The following is a 20,472-nucleotide window of genomic DNA, read 5'->3' on the forward strand; positions in this document are numbered from 1 at the left end:
CTTCAATCCCTATTTTTTCAAATAGTTTATATAACATTGGAGTTAATTGTTCTTTAAATGTTTGGTAGAATCCATCTGGTCCTGGGGATTTTTTCTTAGGGAGTTGATTAATAGCTTGTTCTATTTCTTTTTCTAAAATGGGACTATTTAATTAATTTACTTCCTCCTCTGTTAATCTGGGAAGCCTATATTTTTGAAGGTAGTCACCCATTTCACTTAGGTTATCAAATTTATTGGCATAAAGTTGAGCAAAGTAATTCCTAATTATTGCTCTAATTTCCTCTTGATTGGTGGAAAGTTCATCCCTGGGAATGATTTCTCCTTTTTCATTTTTAAGACTAACAATTTGATTTTCCTCTTTCCTTTTTCTAATCAGATTTACCAAAGGTTTATCTATTTTATTGTTTTTTTCATAAAACCAACTCTTAATTTTATTTATTAATTCAATAGTTTTTTTACTTTCAATTTTATCAATTTCTCCTTTTAATTTTAGAATCATCCCTCTGTTTTTGTCCACCTGCATTTTTTATTTCCTTCACAGGTTAATTGTACATTATCTCAAAGTCCAATTCTTATGCAGCAAAATAACTATGTATATGTATATATATATATATATATATATATATGTAGTATTTAACATATATTTTAACATATTTAACATGTATTGGTCTAACTGCCATCTGGGGGAGGGGGTGGGGGGAAAGAAGGGGAAAATTGGAACAAAAGGTTTTGCAATTGTCAGTGCTGAACAATTACCCATGCATATATCTTGTAAATAAAAAAACTATAATAAATAAATAGATAATTGTGTCTTGTTCTAGTCTCCCTGACCATCCTTCCCTCTCTCTCCCAGTTAGTGTAGTGAATATATTTAAAATATCCAGGACAAGGTAATGATAGCGGGATTAACCTACCTGGGTTAAGATTGCAAAAGGGAATCTAGAAGACACTTACAGACTGTTTCATAGATGAAGGGAGCATAACAGCTACTTGAAAACTGTCTCATAAATTAACTAGAACTCATATCCTAAAACTATATGCTCAATTCAGAGAAGCCAGCTATAAAAGCTCTTTGGTTCTACTAACTGTCCATTCTTTGTCCAGACAACCATAGTAAGACCACGAGAGCACCAGTTCTTGCAAATAACTTTTTATTATTATTATTATAGTTTTTTATTTATAAGATATATGTATGGGTAATTTTTCAGCATTGACAATTGCCAAACGTTTTGTTCCAATGTTTCCCCTCCTTCCCCCCACCCCCTCCCCATGGCAGGTTGACCAATACATGTTAAATATGTTAAAGTATAAGTTAAATATAATATATGTATACATGTCCAAACAGTTATTTTGCTGTATAAAAAGAATTGGACTTTGAAATAGTGTACAGTTAGCCTTGCAGATAACTTTTGAGATGATGTGGATATATTAATGAACTAACTCTATGGTATTGCTGATAATTTTGAGATAACATAGATAAGTTAATGAATGGGTAAGAGGCAGTCTCTTATCAAAATCCTGAAAAAATGAGACCCCCAAATTCCCTCCCCCAACATTCCTCTCTCCAATGGTCCATTATGCCTGAGTGTTCCTAACTCTGATCCTCCATTACCCAAGTGACTCTCCCCCTCTTTTCCACTATCTGCCACCACCCCATCCCGGTACCCATGCTGACTGCCTCTGTACCTCATCCCCACACCATTTGTGTTTATACTATATGTGCCATTTGCCTTTGTACTCTCTGTGCTTAATTAAAGGGTAATTGGAGTATTACTCGCTATATCTGCTATTGTGGTGTCTCCTGGCAAGTATCCAAAGAATTAGGCATACCACTTTCCACTCGGCCCAGAAGGACCCTCTTTTGGTCCCATTATATAGTTTATAAATTAACTGGCAATTCATTTGGTGCATTGAACAGGGTATTACAAGGGAGACAGCCCTGGCTGGCTAAAATGGCCATAAGGAGAGCATTATTAAGAGGCAGGCATCTTACCAGATATGTTAAGTGAATCTTATAGGACTTTTGCCCTCTCAGACTTCAGCTGTTAAAAATTTCCTCGTTTTGGCAGCTGCTTATACTGGACTTTGACTGTGTCACCTTTGTAGGGACCCCACAGTCTGTAATTTCATCACTGGACCTTTTGGCCTTCCCACACCCACCCACAGTGACCAGGTCACACATTTTACCACCAAGGCCACGCATCAGTGGGCAGAGGACAATGGTATCTTGTCATTTTGACTGATAAGCATAATAGATTCTTCTTTTTTTTTCCCATGAGGCAATTGGGGTTAAGTGACTTACCCAGAGTCTGGCAGCTAGAAAGTGTTAAGTGTCTGAGCGCAGATTTGAACTCAGGTCCTCCTGACTTCAGGGCGGATGCTCTATCCATTGCATCAACTAGCTGCCCCATAATAGCTTCTTAAAAACCATCTTGCTCAAACTTCTAGGGGGAAACTGAATCTCCAAGTGGGTACATATGGTACCTAAAGTACTTTGCATGTGGAACAGTTGTCCCTATGACTCCTTGAGCTCCTACAACCACATCCAGGTCCCGGTCCCTTTGCAGGTGAAGGTCTCCCTAAAGGAGTCCTAACCTCTCCAATCCTCAACTCAAGGGGACTCTATGCTGCTTCCTCCTCTCAGAGGATGGAGACCAGCAAGTGAGTATAGGAGGCAGACAAGACTGATTGATGCAACAGAATCCCTTAAACAAGGAGAGCAAGGATACTGGCACAATACCAGTGACCAGACCACTAGGGGCAACATGTTTGCCACACTGACAGGTGGGACAATTAGGACAATGAGGTGAGCACTGACGGCACGATTGCCACCCAAGTAACTGCTAAGCCTCAGAGGGGAGCGAGGGAGCCACAGAACCAGGAAAGTCACTTGCCCAATAATACAAGATAACAGTTTTCAACTCAACTGGAGCTCTGACCCCATGTTACAGAGGAATTCAAGAATATACTCCACCATGGAGGAGGCAGTATGCACCATGGAGACTGCCATGGAAACTACTCCATTGTTGGTGCATCTCGACACTGGATTCCTCCCCTGATCTCCTGGCCATCACCTGTTTAAGAACGTTCTCACCCTTAGTACATGCTGGAGAGGCACTTGGAGTTGTATCCTATTCTGACCTGGGCCCAAATTCCACCAGAACATAAGAAACCAGCCTCCAAGGCTGCTGGTCAAGATACTATTTGTCCAGGAACTAGAATACTGGTAAAAATCTTCTTGACTGTATCCATTCCATTCCATTAGTCTTATCAGCCTAGTGGACATAAGACTATTTATTCAGTGAGATAGATATATTGGGCCTATTCTATCTATCTTTTTTTTTTTTTTTTAACATATTTTATTTTTTCCAATTAAATGTAAAATCATCTTTAACCTTTAAAAAGATTTGAATTTCAAATACTCTTTCTTCCTTCTCTTCCCATCTCCCTAAGACAGCAGCAAATTTTATATAGGATGTACATGTGGGGTCATACAAATCATATTAGTAATGTTGTGAAAGAAAACACAGACAAAAAAAACCCAACCCACAAAAAAATAAAGTAAAAAAAAATCTGCTTCAAATTGCATACAACTACCATGGTCCTTTCTCTGAAGATGGATAGCATTTTTCATTAAGTCTTTCAGAATTGTCTCGCACCTTTTTATTGATCAGAATAACTAAGTCATTTACAATTGATCATCATACAATATTGGTTATTGTGTTCAATGTTCTCCTGATTCTACTCACTTCACTTTATGTCAGTTCATGTAAATTTTCCCAGGTTTTTCTGAAAGCATCCTGCTCATCATTTCTTATAGCACTATTGTGCTATAAGAACAGCTTGTTTAATCATTTCCAAATTGAAAGGCATCTCCTCAGTTTTCAGTTCCTTGCCACCACAAAAAAAAAGCTTCTGTAAATATTTTGGTAGAATAGACCTTTTCCTTTTTTGGGGGGGTGGGGATGGAGAAGATTTTTTTGGGATACGAAACTAACCTGACCTGTCTTATCTAATTGGGTCAACACTCTATCCAGGTCAATGTGGAAACCATCTAGATCCATGCCCCTGAACCCCTGTCCAGGCTATTTTCACATTTCTGTGAGAAATTCACAAGTACCCACAGTGCGAGCCAGAGTGTATAAAACTCGGAACTGTGTCAAATTCTTGAACAATGCTGAGCTCATCCAAGAACAATATGCTGAAAAGATGATACTGTTTCCTGTCTCAATGACTAAAGATGTTCCCAATCAAAAAGCAGTTTTGAGGGCAGCGAGGTGGCACAGTACATAGAGTACCAGCCCTGAAGTCAGGAGGACCTGAGTCCAAATCTGGTCTCAAATATTTAATACTTCCTGGCTGTGTGACCCTGGGCAAGTCACTTGACTCCAACTGCCTCAGCAAAAACAACCAAATAAATAATAAAAGGCAGTTTTCATACAGAACCTCATTCAGTGCTAAGCATACTATAACCCACCAGAATTTGGGAGAGGATGATTTACTACCACAACTGATTCTTGTACATCTAAACTTCACTTAAGCTTTGCAGACAGATGAGAGAAAAACACCTTTTAGCTTTCATCCAGTAATTGTCCATAGACTACTTCAGCCCAATGGCACTGGACTCTGTCCTGATGATACAAGATGAAGTTATGTGCTCCCACTGATGAAATCTGGACTGACAGCAAACTCCCACATCACGCTTGAATAAATCAAGCCTTAATGATAGTTCTAACAGGAACATGGTAGGCATGTGTCTACCACTTTCCCAGTACCTTTTCTATATCCATACTCAAAATACCTTTCTTGATCAACTTGAAATGTCCTCTAATTATCACAGAGGTGGACTTTACCTTCTTCAAGAATGCCCCACAAAACTCATAACACCTCCTGCAGGTCCATGCTTCCTAATTGCTTTCAGATGCAATCTGTGGTTATAAGTCTCCCTGCCCATTCTTTTCCTCATACTACCTGCCTTCCTCAACTACTCCATCTCTGTCCTCATGTTGTCTGCCTTTGTACTCCTCAAACCATTATTCCCCTACACTTTCTGTGCTATTTGCCTCTGTACTCGGTGCCTTACTGAAGTATAATCGGAACATTTGCTACCATTGTGGTCTTGGTGAGTGTCCAAAGAACTGGATGTGTCTGCCTCGATTCAACCCAGAAGAGTCCCTTTGTGGTCCTATTTCCTTATTCCATAGATTATTAGCAATTCAGTAATGAACCAATGAATATGAGAATAGAGAGCCTAAGTTCTCTTAATTAGAAGCAAGCTTCTTACGTCCATCCACTTAATCTTGTCCAAACAACATATCTAGTTATGGAATAAAGAGTGATGCAACTTTTGTTGAAGTTCCAGCAGCAGTTCCTCAATTCTAAATATATTTTATGTATAACTTTATAGTTATATTTTAAAATTTTTGATTGATGCTTTTTATTTTTATTTTTCCAAATATATATTTCTCTACCCCTGCCCAGAGAGCTATCCCTTGTAACAAAGATTAAAAACGAGAGAGCAAACTTAGGTCAGCTAAACTAAACTGAAATATCAACTGTCTGTTTCTCACCCCCATTCTCCTCTATTAATTCAATCAATCAAGAATGAACATTTATTAAGCATTTACTAAGTGCTGGGCATTGAGCTCAAGGATGATGATAGGAAGACAAAGGGAAATGGTACTTATCCTCAAGGAGCTTACATTCTAATGAAAGAGACAACATGTACATACATAAATATATTTGGAATATGTATAAAATAAATATGAGTTAGCTTGACGAGAGGGTGCCCTAGCAGTCAAGGGGACTAAGAAAGGCTTCATGAAGCACATGGTACTTGAGCTGAGTCTTTAAGGAAACCAGAGATTCTATGATATGGGGGTATGTGAGAGGAGAGGGTAGTTAGTTCAAAGACATGGAGATAAAAGATGGAGTGTTATAAAGCAGACTGTCAAATAGGACAGTGTATGGTGTGGATAAAACATAGAGCTGGCCGGTATGGATGGAATGCATGGCAGAAGAATAAAGTATAAGATGACTGGGAGGATCCAAGTCTTCGAGAACTTTAAATGCTAAACAGAAGAATTCATACTTTATTCTTGAAGCAATAAGGAGATCCTGGAAATGGTTGAATAGAGGAAGGCCCTGATCTAACCCATGCTTTAGATCATTATTTTTGCAGCTATGTGGAGAATAGATTAGAATGAAGTTATCAACAGGAAGATCAAATAGGAAGGTTTCTCAATGACCCAGAAGAGAAATGATGAGTACCTGAACTAAAGTAGTAGCTATACTATTAGAAAGGAATGGATGTATACACAAGATATGGAGACAGAAAAAAACAAGATTAGGCAATGGATTGACTATTTGGCGTGAGGGAGCATGTAAGGATGGCAGTGAGATTTTAAAACTGGGTGATTGGAAGACAATGATGTTCCCAGGGGTCCTCAAACTTTTAAAATAGGGAGCCAGTTCACTGTCCCTCAGACTGTTGGAGGGCCAGACTATGGTAAAAAACAAAAACTTTGTTTTGTGGGCCTTTAAATAAAGAAACTTCATAGCCCTGGGTGAGGGGGATAAACGTCCTCAGCTGCCATATCTGGCCCACGGGCCATAGTTTGAGGACCCCTGTTAAATCTGGACAGTAATAGGGAAGGTTGAAAGAGTGCAGGGTTTGAGAAAAGAAAATGAATTCAGTTTTGGACAAATTGAGTTGGAGATTCCTTTGGGGCATTCAGTTTAAAATGTCCAAACGTCAGTTAAGGAAGTGGAGCTCAGGAGAGAAAAGGAACTGAATTTATAGATTTTAGATTTCATTTGCTTAGAGATGGTAACAACTCATGGGAGTTGATGATTTCAGCTCAATAAAATACATTAATTAATTATACTAATCAATTACATTAATTTTCAATACCCCTTTCCAAGAAACATTGTTTTAATTCAATTCTAATTCAACTCTTTTTTTTGTGAGAATAATCTATAAAATACTCCCAGAAATGTTCATTCTAAACAGAAGCAGTAGGATGCATTGTGGACTGTTTTGTAGCCTAACTTACCCAGAGTTCCCCCACTATCTGTGGCCCTCTACAAGTTTTTCCAGGGTAATCATACAATTTTCAGACTATTCATAAAAAATTGATGTAATTGTCAGATTTTAAACAAATTTTTGTCCAGTGGCCAATGACTTGACATATTGGAAGAACTGAAACGAATATCAATATTTATATTCTTCTTCCTCTTTGAGCCAATCATATAGCTCCTTCCTGACTCTTCCTGAGCTAACTTTTGTATTTAGACTAACAGAAAGCTATGTAAAAATGGTTTGAGCCTTAGGTCTTTGAACAAATTAAGTCTTAAGAACACTTATAATATTTCCTGAAGATAAAATAGTAAGAAATTGAAGATGGCAAAACACAAGCAGGAGCCCAATTGTTCCCAGCATTCCCCTCCATACAACTTTAAAATAACACCTAAAATCAAATTTTGGAGTGGTAGAGCCAACAAAATGTAAGAAAACTTTTTTGGTACAGGCTAAAACAACTGAAAAAATTGGCAGAAGAGGGATGTGACATCAGAGTTGGGGGATAGCTCAGAGTAAGGGAGCAGCACTAGCCAAGGGTCTTGGAGGTGTCAACAATAGCATTGCCAGCCCTTTTTGTAGTGGCCAGAAACTGGAAACTGAATGGATGCCCACCAATTGGAGAATGGCTGGGTAAATTGTGGTATATGAATGTTATGGAATATTGTTGTTCTGTAAGAAATGACCAGCAGGGTGATTTCAGAAAGGCCTGAAAAGACAAGAACTGATGCTGAGTGAAATAAGCAGAATCAGGAGATCATTATACACTTCAACAACAATACTACATGATAATCAATTCTGATGGATGTGGCTCTCTTCCACAAAGAGAGGATTCAAATCAATTCCAATGGATCAGTAATGAACCGAACCAGCTATACCCAGCGAAAGAACACTGGAAAATGAGTATGGACCACAACATAACATTTCCACTCTTTCTCTTACTCTTTGCTTGCATTTTTGTTTTTTTCTTCTCAAGTTATTTTAACCTTCTTTCTAAATCTGATCTTTCCTATGCAACATGATAACTGTATAAATATGTATACATATATTGTATTTAACATATACTTTAACATATTTAACATGTATGGGACTACTTGCCATCTAGGGGAGGGGATGGGGGGAAGGAGGGGAAAAGTTCAAACAGAAGTTTTTGCAAGGGTCAATGTTGAAAAATTACCCATGCATATGTTTTGTATATAAAAAGCTATAATAAAAAAATAAAATTAAAAAAACCAAACAAATCAATAAATCATTAATTTGAAAAATTAAAATTAAAAAGTCTATGTCTATGGTAAAAAACAAAACAAAACAAAACCCAATAGCATTGCCAGCAATAGTGGTGGCAGAAGCAGTAGCAGCAACGCTTTGGGAGCTCTCAGCCCAGAGATGAGAAGGGGGGAGAGGTCAGATAACTGGTCAGAAAGAAATTATAGGTAACCCTTTGTTGGCACTGGGTGGAGTTGGTGTTGATTAGCAACCCTATAGTCCACATGCAATTCTTAATATAAATTCTGGGGCTAACAGGAGCGCTTGTGGTCTGTAACAAGGGAGCAGAGACCCAATCATAGTTTCAAGGCAGAGAAAAGTACTAGTAGTGCTTGTGGCTGCAGGAGAGCAGGGGGCCTTTCCTGGGTAAAGAACAAAGCACTGTTCACAAAAAATGATGACTACACCTTTCCTTTCACCATAGTTACCTTGGAAGCACCAAAAACTTTCACATTCCCAGAATTAGCTTTGAAAACAGCAATACAAAAAAAGTATGATGCTTGGGACAGTGTTTTCCCAAACCCAGATGAGCAGAACCCAAATTTAACATAAAATTCAAAAGAAATAGATTGGGGAAATGAACAAACAACAACAAAAAAGAATTATATCATAAAAAGCTACATACAACTGCAGCAGGGAAAACCAAGATATAAACTCAGAAGATAATGTAAAAACATCTACAAGCAAAGCCTCAAAGAAAAATCTTAATTGGATTCCAGTCCAAAAGGAAGAGTTAAAGAAAGTGATGAGTGGTAGAAAAAAATGGGAAAAGAAAAGTGATGCAAAAACAATGATGAAAAGAAAATTAACGGTCTAGTAAAAAGACACAAAAAGAATGAAAGGAAATAATGCCTTAAAAAACAGAATTGGTCCTAATGGTAAAAGAATCACAAAAATTCACTGAAGAAAAGAACTCCTTAAAAAACAGAATTAGCCAAAATAGGAAAAGAGGCACAAAAACTCACTGAAGAAAATAATTCCTTAAAAATTAGAATTAGACCAGTGGAATTTAATGAGACTTCAAGAAATAATAAAACAAAGCCAAAAGAATGTAAAAGTAGAAAAAAAAGTGAAATATCTCATTAAAAAACAAATCATCTAGAAAACAGATTTAGAAGAATTAGTTTACTAATTAGACTTCCTGATACCCATGATAAAAAGAGCCCAGAAAACATCATAGTTTAAGAAACTTAAAGGAAAACTATTTTGATATCTTAGATCCAGGAGATAAAATAGAAATTGATAGAATCCACCAATTACCTCTTTTTTTTTTTTGACCAGTGGATGTTAAATATATTAAAATATAAATTAGATACACAATAAGTATACATGACCAAACTGTTATTTTGCTGTACAAAAAGAATCAGATTCTGAAATATTGTACAATTAGCCTGTGAAGGAAATCAAAAATGCAGGTGGGCAAAAATATAGGGACTAGGGTTTTCAGTGTAATGGTTCTTAGTCATCTCCCAGAGTTCTTTCGCTGGGCGTAGCTGATTCAGTTCATTACTGCTCCATTGGAACTGATTTGGTTCATCTCATTGCTGAAGATGGCCATGTCCATCAGTCAATTCTGATCTATCATATAGTTTTGTTGTTGAAATATATAATCATCTCCTGGCCCTGCTCATTTCACTCAGCATCAGTTCGTGTAAGTCTCTCCAGGCCTTTCTGAAATCATTTTGTTGGTCATTTCTTACCAAACAATAATATTCCATAATATTCATATACCACAATTTATTCAGCCATTCTCCAATTGATGGGCATCCATTCAGTTTCCAGTTTCTGGCCACTACAAAAGAGGGCTGCCACAAACATTCATGCACATACAGATCCCTTTCCCTTCTTTATGATCTCTTCATCAATTACCTCTTGATAAGGATTCCAAAATAAAAATTTCCAGAAATATTATAGGCAAGTTCCAGAGCTCACAAATTAAGGAGAAAATATTGTAAGCATCCAGAAAAAACAATTCAAATATTGTGGAGTCAGAGTTGGGATCATACAAGATTTAACAGTTTCCATGTTAAAAGAATGGAAGGCTTGGAATATGACATTCTTGAAGGCAAAGGAGCTAGGATTATAACCAAGAATTATATACTCAGCAAAACTGAGTATTGTTCCTCAGGAAAAAATGGATATTTAATGAAACAGAACACTTTCAAGCATCCCTAAAGAAAAGACCAGAGGTGAATAAAAATTGTGATATTCAAATACAAGACTCAAGAGAAACAAGATGAAAAAAGTAATCATAAGAGACTCAATAAAATCAGACTGGTTACATTCCTACTTGGGAAGGTGATACATGTAACTTCTAAGAAATTTATCATTATTAGAGGAGACAGAAGAAATACTACATAGTGATAGTTGGTTGTTGTCTTTTGTGTTCAAAGAGAACCAATATGATATCACTATGTTGGGGTCAAGATATAGGGTGTCACCTGTCAGATTGGCTAAGATGACAGGAAAAAATAATGATGATTGTTGGAGGGGATGTGGGAAAACTGGGACATTGATTCATTGTTGGTGGAGTTGTGAACGAATCCAACCATTTTGGAGAGTAGTTTGGAACTATGCTCAAAAAGTTATCAAACTGTGCATACCCTTTGATCCAGCAGTGTTACTACTGGGATTATATCCCAAAGAGATTATAAAGAAGGGAAAGGGACCTGTATGTGCACGAATGTTTGTGGCAGCCCTTTTTGTAGTGGCCAGAAACTGGAAACTGAATGGATGTCCATCAGTTGGAGAATGGCTGAATAAATTGTGGTATATGAAAATTATGGAATATTACTGTTCTGTAAGAAATGACCAACAGGATGATTTCAGAAAGGCCTGGAGAGACTTACACGAACTGATGCTGAGTGAAATGAGCAGGACCAGGAGATCATTATATACTTCAACAACAATACTAGATGATGACCAGTTCTGATGGATCAGGCCATCCTCAGCAACAAGATCAACCAAATCATTTCTAATGGAGCAGTAATGAATTGAACTAGCTATACCCAGAAAAAGAACTCTGGGAGATGACTAAAAACCATTACATTGAATTCCCAATCCCTATATTTATGCACACCTGCATTTTTGATTTCCTTCACAAGCTAATTGTACAATAATTCAGAGTCTGATTCTTTTTGTACAGCAAAATAATGTTTTGGTCATGTATACTTATTGTGTATCTAAGTTATATTTTAATATATTTAACATCTACTGGTCATCCTGCCATTTAGGGGAGGGGGTGGGGGGTTAAGAGGTGAAAAATTGGAACAAGAGGTTTGGCAATTGTTAATGCTGTAAAGTTACCCATGTATATATCCTGTAAATAAAAGGCTATTAAAAAAAAAGATATAGGGTGTCTTATATTGTATCTACGATATATTGTAACATATTTAATATGTATAAGACTGCCTGCCATCTAGGGGAGGAGGTGGAGGGAGGGAAGGGAAAAGTCGGAACAGAAGTGAGTGCAAGGGATAATGCTGTAAAAAAAAATTACCCAGGCATATGTTCTGTCAATAAAAAGTTATATTAAAAAAAAAAGATATAGTGTATCTGACTATACCTAATTAGACCAATACAAGCTAAGAAAACTCAATTTCTGTCAGGTAGAAGCATCCATATGAATATTTAGAGTGGAGGTGTCTTGAAATTTGTGCATCTCTTGTTTCTTTTGAGCTATTGCAATTCTGCTTTGCTCATAAAGCATAGACTTTTTTTGATGCAAGCATAGAAAATGGACAGGAAATATTCAGTTGAGATTTGAATCTGACGTAATTTAAAAGAACTATCAAAATCCCCTATAAATCCTACAATTCTATGAAATAAAGTCAAGGAAAAGGGAATGAGAGGAATGGGTGCCAACACTAATATATAACTTGTTCTCCTTAGTGTTACAAGATTACTAAAAGTAGACCAGTCATCACAGGGTCCTGTTCCCTCAGCATCCTGGTTTTTGGTCACTCTAGTTTGGATGACTTGAGCTTATTCCAGGCATTGAACTGCTCTCCTACTAACGCCCTACTTATCTTTAGATATCAACTCCTTTAATCATTTTTTCTTTTGCACTTTCTAGGCTGAAGATCATTATGCTTGCAGGGATAATTATTTTGAAGGATTTTTTCCCCTTCATTTTCATGGCTTCTTGAAAGCATTCCATGCGCTAGTGATAGATAATTCCAAGGGAGCAATTCCATGACCTATGGAATGTATATATTATATGACTTTTCCTGATCAAAACAGATTGAAAAGATACAGGGCATGAAAGTAGGTAGGGAACAAATTCTATGTCTAAGGAAGAAAAGTGGATTTATAAATTTCCTTTTTCATTTTTCATATAATGGATGTCTGGATCAATGTGAGTATTTTTGTTGTTCAGTCATTTCAGCTGTGTTCCGTGCTCCATTATTCCATTTTTGGGTTTTCTTGGCAAAGATTCTGTAGTGTTTTGCCATTTCCTGTTCCAGGTCATTTTTCAGATGAAGAACTAAGACAAACAGGGTTAAATGACTTGCCCAAGATCACATAGCTAAATGTATAAGGCCAGATTTGAACCCTAAAGATGAATCTTTCTGGTTCCAAACTCAGTGCTCTATCCCAAAATTTCTTAAACTGTGATTTCATATGGAGTTAGTATGCAAATTTGCTTTCTTCTTTAATAAATAGTAAAATTAAATGTATCCCAAAGAATTTTTCATGATTTTATTTATGATCATATTATGTATATATTATATACATACATTGTTTATAATTATATTATTATTTGATTTATTATTAGTAAATGTTTGATTTGTATACATATTTTATGTTTCTATATATCTAAGGTCAAGTAAAAGTTTCTTGGGCAAAAAGGGGTATGGAAAAAGTTTAAACATCTAGCTGCTCTGTGTGAGTAAGTATAGAGGGATGAAAACTATAAGTGTGTTTCCAGAACAGGACAAACGAGCCACCTAATGGTTTATCCAGATATTGCACTCAGTTACCTCAGCTCTCTTGCCTGGATTCTTATCATAGCTAGATTTTTACTAATGTGACAGAAACTTTGGTCAAAACTTATCATCCTCACTGAACATCACTTTTCAGTAGTTTAAAAAAAAAAAGGAGCAAAATCCACCCCAACAACACTCCATCTTTTTTTGCTACTCTGATTTTCTTTAATAAAGCTAAAACAATTATTTTGCTTTTCTTTTGCTTTTCACAAAGTGAAAAAGAATATATTGTGAACAATTGTTGGGGCTTCAACTTAAACTATTTAAATAAGCCATTAATGCTTAGAATGGGGAATAAAAAAGGCTAAAGGTATGCATCTGCTCCCATATTCAGTCACGCCCTTTCCATATCATATTTTCTGTTTTCCAGACTCCACTCCCCAAATTATAAAGGAGTATATGGTGGAATTCTCAGAGGAAACAGGACATCATCTTTCCCAGTCCAATTACCTTCTTAATAGACCATCTTTTGAACCTGCACTTCTTTCCGTCCAACTCCATTAGCAACTGTTTCAAGGTGGATTTCTAGACATGACTCAATTATTTATAAATGTTAATAAGTTAAGTTACTTAGTTTTAATTTAGTTTACTTACTTTACTTTTATTCAGTTTTTATTTACTTACTATAAGTTTTATAGATGACACTGTGTGGATTACAAGAACCTCAAGAATATTAAAGAACTTCTTTAACAAGACATATGACTACTCAAAAAGAATGCCCTAATTATGTAGGAAAAATAAATGGATATAGTAGAAAGCCTATTTCCTAGACTGCAACTTAAAGTTGGATAGTCCAAAGAAAAATAAGCATCAGGCAAAGAGAACAGTTAATTCATTAGTTATGACAATGTTCAAGATGACAAGTTCTTAATGAAGAAAACTAAAGATGTACATTATCAAATACTCTATTACACTCCTGAGTGAGTATATCAATATATAGATCTGAAATTGGCACCTAAATGAACAATAAATTGGGTTCCAAAATTTTATAGCAAGAAGAAAATCGGATTGATTTTGGACAGGTACATAATGCTTTTCATGTTCTCATACTGTTTCCCAGCACAGGGACCAATATTCATTATGAAATTCTTCCTGAAGTACTGCTGTAAAATTTGGAACAAAATATCCAGAGATTAAAGCTATTGTTGAGCAAAAGGGTGACAGAGAGGATGCATAGTAGGCATAAATAGGCTACAGCAATATTTCCAATGGTGACCTGTATGCAAGAAAACCAAAGAAATACTTAGTAAAAAATGGAGATGGGTTCTTCATTCTCAAAGAGGATCAAAATGACATCATAAAATTGCGGTCAAATGTGTTCAGACCAATACCAGCTCAGTAAGCTCCACCACTGGTCAGGCACAGATAGTCCACATGAACATTTGAAGTAGAGATGTCTCTAAATTTGCTTATGAGCTGCTGCAATCTTGTTTTGCTCATAAAGCACAGTGCCTTCCTTTACACACCAAGTAGGTGGTCCTTTGCCAGTGTCTCTCATCTCATGCAATGATTCCAAAATTCTTCAGAGAAACATTGCAAGAATAAAAGAAAAGTAAATAAACTAAGTTAAAACTAAGTAACTTAACTTATTAACATTTATAAATAATTGAGTCATGTCTAGAAATCCACCTAAAAACAGTTGCTAATGGAGTTGGACAGACAGGAGGAGATCCTATACCTTTTCTTCTCACCTCCCTGTGACTTCTTTGTATGAGTTCTCTATAAAATAATCTTTAAGGCAAATGAACATTTGGCATTAGAACAATGTGGTCAGCCCATTGAAGTCCCTTTCTCTACAGGTGAGTTTGAATACTTGGCAGTTTCGCTTGAGAAAGGACCTCAATGGGAAGTGGAGCCATCCATGATGGCAGAGTAAAGGCAAGAACTTGTCTGAGCTCTCTCCCAAACCCTTCTAAATACCTTTAAATAATTCCTTTAAACAAATTCTAAAATGGCAAAAACCACAAAAAGATGGAGTGAAATAATTTCCCAGCCCATGACAACTTAGAAAGTCAGCAGAAAAATTTTGTTGTACCAAGGTGAGAGTGGAGCACAGTACAATGCAGGTTAAGCCCCAGAAAACCAGGAGCAGACCTTGGGGGACACAGCAGTGGTGATTTCCAAACTTTCAGCCCACAGACCCAAAGACATTTTGGAAGATCCACAAAATCTATTGCATCCTGGGTGACAGTGGACCTAGTCTAGCCAGTACAATCCCAGCCCCAGTAAAACAGGAACAAGCCTTGGGAGCCATTGAATCAGCAGCAGCTCTCAGCTCACAGACCGTAAGGAAGTCGAACAATTGGTCAAAGGGAGATTACAGGCGTCTCTTTGCTAGCACTGAGGCAAGACTCTTGCTTTGCCCACACTAAGATAAAAGGACTCAGTCCAGAGTGGTAGTCCCAGAGTGAGAAGGGGCACTAGCATGCCAAAGTTTGCAGTCACATTGGAGCAGGGACCCTTCGTATAGTTCCAGGATAGAAAAGAATGATTGTGGTCACTCACAGAGCAGAGCACAAGCTAGGAGAACAGTAAATACCTCTCCTTAGAAGAAGTGAAAACTTACAGGACCCTAGAAGTATTTCTGAAAACATCTGTCTAACTTCCCTGAAATTTGGGACAATGAACCCTCCACCCTGGAAGTAGAGTACTGCTTTAACAAAGAGTGAAAAGTCAAGTAATAGACTGGGGAAATGAATAATAATAGAAAAATTATGTCCAGAAAAAAATTACTATGGTGACAAGGAATATCAAAATATACAGAGAAGAAGAGAGCAAAGTTACAATTCTTACATCTAAAACATCCCCCCAAAAATGTGAATTGGTCTCAGGCCATGAAAGATCTCAAAAAAGATTTTGAAAACCAAGTAAGAGAGGCAGAGGAAAAACTGGGAAGAAAAATGAGAGTGATTCAAGAAAATCTTTTAAAAAATGAGTCAATAGCTTGGTAAAGGAGACACAAAAAATAATGAAGAAAATAACATCTTAAAAAACAGATTAAGCTAAAGGAATAAAAGAGGGACAAAAAGCCAATGAGGAAAAGAATGCCTTAAAAAACAGAATTGGTCAAATGAAAAAGGAAGTACAAAAACGCACTGAAGAAAATAATTCTCTGAAAATTAGAATTGAGCAAATGGAATAAGAGGTAAAAAAAAAAAAAAAGTTCAATGAAGAAAATAATACCTTAAAAATTAGGATTGGACAAATAGAAACTAATGACTTTATGAGAAATCAAGAAAAAATAAAAGAAAACCAAAGAATGAAAAAATGGAAGATAAGTAGAAAAAAACTGACTGAAAAATAGATCCAGAAGAGATAATGTAAGAATTACTGACTACCAGAAAGTCATGATCAAAAAAAAAGTTTAGACATCACCTTTCAAGAAATTATCAAGGAAAACTGTCCTGATATTATAGAACCAGAAGGTAAAATAGAAATTGAAAGAATCCACTGAAGTATACCCTAAGGTGCTTACAGTTCAAAAACTGTCCTTGAGAACAGAGAAGCTAAACACATTGAATGATTTTCAGAAATTGATAGGAGATATCCAATGGATGCGACCAGAGTAAGGCTTGACTACCTATCAGTTACAACCGTTATATGACATTTTAAGGGGAGACAGTGCTTTAAATTCACCATGCCAGCTTACAAAAGAAGATCAAGAGGCTTTGAGAGAAGTTGAACTGGCTTTATCCACTGTGGTTGAAAGAGTCACTCAAAAACCCTTGGAAATATCAGTTTTTGCCACACAAGAGGCACCCACAACAGTCCTTGATCAAGGAGACAATGTGATAGAGTGGGTGAACCTCCCGGCACAACCAGAAAAAGCCTTACTCTCTACCCAGTGCTTGTGGCTAGAATTTTATTAAAGGCCACTAAGTGAGCAGTACAATTATCTGGGACAAGACCTGACAAGATATACACCTTTTATACTAATACACAAATTAATGTGTGTTGTGAGACCATCCCAGAGTGGCAAATTATATTAGCCATGGCTCCAAATTTTATACATGGGTCTCCATTAAAGATAACCAGACTATTACATAATTGGCAATGGATTCTTGAAGAAAAAGTTTCTAAAATTCCTCTTAAAGGATCAACTATTTTCACAGATGCATCCAAACATAATATTTGTGCTGTGTACTCTCATGATCTAACTATAAAGAGAGTAGTCAGAACTCCTTTTCAGTCTACTCAGCAGAATGAATTATATGCGATCATTCTAGCTCTTACTTATTATCCAGGAGACATAGATTTGGCCTATTCAATAGGTGTGGTACAAAGAATTGCCACAGTCCAAGTAAAATTTGCAGCCTCTAACATATATCAGCTCTTTAAGAAACTTCAAGAGCAAGTGAGAAAGCATCCAGGTAAGATCTATATATTACATGTCCACTCTCATAGTGGACTTCCAGGTCCCATTTTTGATGGCAATTCAAAGGCAGATAGCCTTTTAACTATGTTGGTCAATACCCCTTTATTCCAAGAAGCCCAGGCATCTCATTCTAAATATCATCAGGCTGCTTGAGCTTTACGTTTACAATTTGGAATAACAAGAGAGGAAGCTAGGAGCATAGTAAAAGCCTGTATGGCTTGCCTTCCTTTCCATGCTCCTATACTGCCTCCAGGGAAGAACCCTTGTGGTTTGAGACCCAATGAAATCTGGCAAATGGATGTGACCCATTATAAATCTTTTGGTCATCTATCTTTTATCCACGTTGTGGTAGACACCTTTTCGGGATTCACTTTTGCAATACCAGCAGCAAAAGAGACAGCCCGAGTGGTCACTGAATTCCTCACACAAGCATTTGCCATTATGGGTGTGCCACAAGCAATAAAAACAGACAATGGTCCTGCTTATAGTTTGAAACATTTTGCACACTTTTGTGCACAGTATAAGATTTTACACACCACAGGCATACCTTTTAATCCTCAAGGACAGGCAATAGTAGAGAGAAGAAACAGAGATATTAAGATGCTCCTCCAAAAACAAAAGAAAGGGGGAGCCACAGGTAACCCTAGAGAACTTCTAAATCTAGCCCTTTATACTATTAACTTCTTGATTTTTGACAAAGATGCACTGGCTCCGGCAGACAGGTTTTATAACCCACCGGAAGGTCAGTGTCCAGTGCGAGCAGCTCCACTATCTTTAGATAATCGCCAGGTGATGTGGAGAGACCCAGAAAGTGGTGAATGGAAAGGACCAGATAGGCTAACTGCTTGGGGGAGAGGGTTTGCTTGTATCTCTACAGGTGGAGAAGGAATCAGATGGGTGCCAACGAGCCGTATTCGCCTTGTCCATCACAGAGAGACAGAGCAGACCCTTGAAACAAAGGAGAAGACCCAAGAAACATCGGGTCGTTCTGTTGCTGATTGTGCTCACCATTGAAAGAGCGTGGCAGTTATGGCATTTGACTCAAGGACGTCAAAGATTGTTGGACTTGAAAACCCTCAGGAATCATTGGATTCTCTGAGACATAGGACTTGAAAACCCTCAGGAATCATTGGATTCTCTGAGACATAGGACTTGAAAAGCCTCAGGAATCATTGGATTCTCTGAGACATGATAAGATTGTTGTAGGACTTGAAAACCTTCAGGAATCATTGGATTCTCTGAGACATAGGACTTGAAAAGCCTCAGGAATCATTGGATTCTCTGAGACATGATAAGATTGTTGTAGGACTTGAAAACCCTCAGGAATCATTGGATTCTCTGAGACATAGGACTTGAAAACTCTCAGGAATCATTGGATTCTCTGAGAAATGTTAAGAGTGTTACAGGACTTCAAAATCTGCTGGAATCATTGGATTCCCTAACACATAAAAAGACTTTTGCAGGACTTCAAAAACTCAGGGGGATCATTGGATTCCCTGACTGTGAAGCAATGGACAATAGATTGGTTTTGGATGATCTCTTGGCTACTGAAGAAGGTGTATGTGTGACTGTTGTTTACATACCCTCCTTCTAGGACTTCTGGTGATCTTTTGCAACACCATGTTGATTTATATTGTTTGTTATTCCGCTACTTGCGTGTACAATTCATGTCTGTTACACCACATCGAGCCTGCGCTGACTGAGGGCAGGGTCATCCTTAATAGCTTCTGTGTTATTGCTATGTGCTTGTGTAATACCTCCCATGCTGATGGGTTTGTGCATAATAAGACCCTTCAGCCCAGAAACCCGCTAGCAACCCCCACTTTCCTTTGGTGCTTTTCATCTCCCTTCCTGAGATGTCAGGGAGGGCGTGATCATCTTCTTTTTAGTGCTTTCACCTCCTTCCCTGAGAAGTTAGGGAGGGTGTGATCACCTCCCCTTGGGGGCTCTGACCTCCCTGAGGAGTCAGGGATGGCATGACCACCTGTGTTCTAAAACAAAAGAAAGTGGGAGATGTAATGGGCTGAGGCTTGAGTTGATGCACTGAGGTCCCAAGCACATGAGGCTAAATAGTAATTGGACTATACTCTATTAATATACATGATTGGATAAAGAATGGTCCCCGCCCACTCTCTGTGCAAGTTCTAATGTGTTGTATAGGAAATGATGATTTTGGTGGGTGGAGGCAGAGAGACAGGAAGAGAGGCTAGGAGAGATTGGGCCTGGGTTCTATGCTAGTAGCTGCTGGTCGTGTGGCTGCTGGTCTAGCTAGCTTCTTGACTCAGCTGCACACATTGCTATCGATTCCCTTCCACCTCCGATCTTTCTTTACTGAGAATAAAGATTGACGATTTTCCCCTAACCTGAATTCCTGACTCTGGCTGATTTTAAAATACATGGTCTTCACAATCCACCAATCTCTTCCTGAAAGAGATTCCAAAATGAAAACTAGGAATATTACAGCCAAATTCTAGGGCTCCCAGATCAAGGAGAAAATATTGTAAGCAACCAGGAAAAATAATTCAAATATCATGCAGCATCAGTCAGGATAACACAAAATTTATCAGCTTCTATATTAAAAGATTAGAGGATTTAGAATATGATATTCCAGAAGATGAAGGAGCTAGGATTACAACCCAAAACTAATTATTATTCTTCAAGGGAAAAAATGGGCATTTAGTTAAATACAGGACTTTCAAACATTGTTGACAAAAAGAATAAAGAAATGGTGAGCAGGATGCTCTCAGAAAAACCTGAAAAGTCTT

Source organism: Sarcophilus harrisii, chromosome 5 (assembly GCF_902635505.1).
Source record: "Sarcophilus harrisii chromosome 5, mSarHar1.11, whole genome shotgun sequence".
NCBI lineage: Eukaryota > Metazoa > Chordata > Mammalia > Dasyuromorphia > Dasyuridae > Sarcophilus > Sarcophilus harrisii.